This window comes from Zingiber officinale, chromosome 4B, assembly GCF_018446385.1.
Source record: "Zingiber officinale cultivar Zhangliang chromosome 4B, Zo_v1.1, whole genome shotgun sequence".
Classification (NCBI taxonomy): Eukaryota; Viridiplantae; Streptophyta; class Magnoliopsida; order Zingiberales; family Zingiberaceae; genus Zingiber; species Zingiber officinale.
Window position 1 is genome coordinate 29,899,319 of NC_055993.1, and position 3,439 is coordinate 29,902,757.

Genomic DNA, 3,439 nt, shown 5'->3' on the forward strand with positions numbered 1-3,439 from the left:
ATATGATCCCTTACAGGTGTACCCTCTTGCATGGTGGCTGTCATTATCTTTCTCATAGCTTCTTGTCTAGAAGCCCTATCTGATGACCAAAGAGGTCCTTGAGATTATATCATAATATCGTTGGTAAATCTTTATGCTGATGTTGCAATACATTTGACATTGAAGCCAAAATGTAACACCGCGCCATCTCATCTGCCTTTACCCATCTCTTATGATATTCAATCTCCTCTTGGGTAGATTCACCAGTGGGTGCATCAGGACAAGGTTCAGTCAGTACAAATTTATAGCTTTCAGCAGTCAGAACAATATCCAGGTTTCTTTTCCAATCTATGTAATTTGGTCCAGTAAGTCTATTTTGTTGAAGTATGATGGACAGTGGGTTGAAAGTCATCCTAAGAATCACAAATAACTTTTGGTCAGAACTCTAAATTTAGAATAATATTGATTCCTCAAACAATACTATTTTAAATTAACCAACACCTCATAACACCGTGAATTTTGTATGCCACGTTAGTGTGGACATATACAAATTCAACATTTGTAAAAGGAGGGTTTTAACCCATTAATTTTATTATCTTGTCAACCTAACTTTTTGACAAATAAAATTAATAGTTGGTATTATTTGGTCACACAAATAATAGCAGTGACTTCGTTGGGGAGGATACTATTGGATGTGTCTAAGTGTATACCATTACTTGACACTAAGTCCATTAATAAGATTATGCCCCTTCCGTTGGGGAAGATCACACGCTCTTAATTAACTTCCTATAGTCATCCATAAATGGAAGTCTATTCTAGTGATCCGTAAACAAGCTCATCCGTTATGGAGGAAGGCACTCAGAGCCAACGCGCAAGCTTGTTTGCATCACTTACAAACCAGTAATGGAGACCATGGGATTTATTTAAAAAACCCTCTCCCACTTAGTTATTTATAAATGAGGAATTTTAACTATGCTAGCCTACTTTACTTGTAAACTAACATGCACACACAGCACAATATAAAAGCAATAAATAGAAAATCTAATTTCAACTATTATGGCTTTTATCTCTAGTTGTCCTCCGTGTGTTGTCATCCCAAGCTGCTGCCATATTTGGCCACCGCCACCGGGTCTAGCTGTCCTAGTTCCGCTGCGCCTCTGGTCCTTAGAAGGTTCCACGCTTTGCAAGATTCGATCCATGACATAAATAGAATTTTACATTTTTGATCCTATATTCCATAAAAGGAATGTACATGTATCTAGATCAAAAATAAAATTCTAATAAAACTAAATACAGCTCCTGCTGTATTTTAATACAATCATGCACACACATATAAATGCCCTTGACATGTCCAAGGGTCCAATCACACACATAATAACTAAAAACCATAATAGTTGGATCCTGCATCCATAGAGTTAGCACATCCTACTATTAACCTGCCTAAATTATGTATGACATGTGCATAATTAACCTAATACCAAATACACAGAGGCAAAACCCTAGCTCTGATACCAATTGTTGGTTGCTACTCGAAAAACCTATCATGTATGAAAATTTTGTACAAAGGTCTGAACCTTTTCCTAGCTACCATGTGTTCTTTTAAATTAAATTTTGGATCGCCTACGGAACTTAACACGTTTGATCCAAAACTTAATCTATTTATTCTTTTAGGTTTTGACTTGGATCTCCTGCGGAACTTAACACGTTCGACCCAAGTCTCCTTAAGTTATTAATTCCATTAAATATTAATTTCCATAAAAGGTTCCCGGTACTGACGTGGCGAGGCACATGACCTTCTTGGATATGGGAGCAACCACCACCGACTAGACAAAACCTTTAATAGAAAGCTAATATTTAATTTCCTAAAATAACTTTAGGTTAACCAAAGAGAACAATCAAATCACAAGGAAAAGAAAGAAACAAAAGAACACAACATCGAAAAACATATTCGAAATACTAGAACATAAGCCTCTTGTATTTGGTATTATTTCCATAAATAACTAGCATGATGCGGAAAAGGAAAAACTACTAGTTATACCTTCTAGAAAGACCTCTTGATCTTCTACCGTATTCCTCTTCTAACCTCGGACGTTGTGTGGGCAACGATCTACCAAGATGAGAAACCACCAACCACCTTCTTCTCCTCCAAGCAAGGTTTGGCCACAAAGGAAAACTTCACCAAGGAGAAAAACCAAAATACTAACCAAGCTCCAAGAGATGCTAGCTTCCTCTCCTTCTTCTTCTTCTTCTCCTAGTAGTATCCGGCCACCACAAGAGCTCCAAGGGAATAGAGATGTTCGGCCACCACAAGAGGAAGAGAGGGAGAGGTTGGCCGGCCACACCAAGGAACAAAAGAGGGAGAGAAATAATAGATGTTGTATCTCATGAAGGCACCCTCACCCCTTCTTTTATATTCCTTGGCCTAGGCAAATTAGGAAATTTAATTACAATAAAATTTCCTCAATTTCCTTGACATGATTTAATTTAGAAAAATAAAATAAATTTTCCAAATCAAACTTCAATGGCCGGCCACTTCATTGGAGAACAAATTGGACAAGTTTTAATCAATAATTAAAACTTCCTAATTTGTTTCCGGAAATTTTAAAAAATAAAATTTCTCTTTAAAATCTCTTCATGGTTGATAAAAGGAAATTTCTATAATTTTAATTTTATCAACATGTGAATAATTTTTAAAGAGAAAATAAAACATCTCTCCAATCTACAAATAAGGAAAGAGATCTAATCCCTTTCTTTAATCTTTTGTAGATCTTTTACAAGAGAGATATTTTAATTTTAATTCTCTTTAAATTATATCTTCCACATAATAATAAAAATTAAAATTAAATTTCTTTTTTAATTTATTTTGGCCGGCCCCCACCAGCTTGGGTTCAAGCTAGGGCCGGCCTGCCCTAGCTTGGTTCCCAAGCTAGCTTGGCCGGCCCCTTATTGGTGGGTATAGAAAGTGGGTATAGGTGGGTATAGAACTCTACAAATAAGAGGCTATGATAGGGACCGAGAGGAAGAATTGGTTTTGGTCTCCCGATAAAATTAAGCATCCCGTGTTCGCCCCGAACACACAACTTAATTTTATCAATGATAATTCATTCCACTAGAGAACTATCATTGAACTACCGCACCAATCCCAAATTACATTTTTGGGCTCCTTCTTATTATGAGTGTGTTAGTCTCCCTGTGTTTAAGATATCGAATGTCCACTAATTAAGTGAGTTAGTGACAACTCATTTAATTAATATCTATCTAAGTCCAAGAGTAGTATCACTCAACCTTATTATCATGTCGGACTAAGTCCACCTGCAGGGTTTAACATGACAATCTTTATGAGCTCCTCTTGAGGACATTATCAACCTAGTATCTCTAGGACACAGTTTCCTTCTATAATCAACAACACACACTATAAGTGATACCATTTCCCAACTTATCGGGTTTATTGATTCAACGA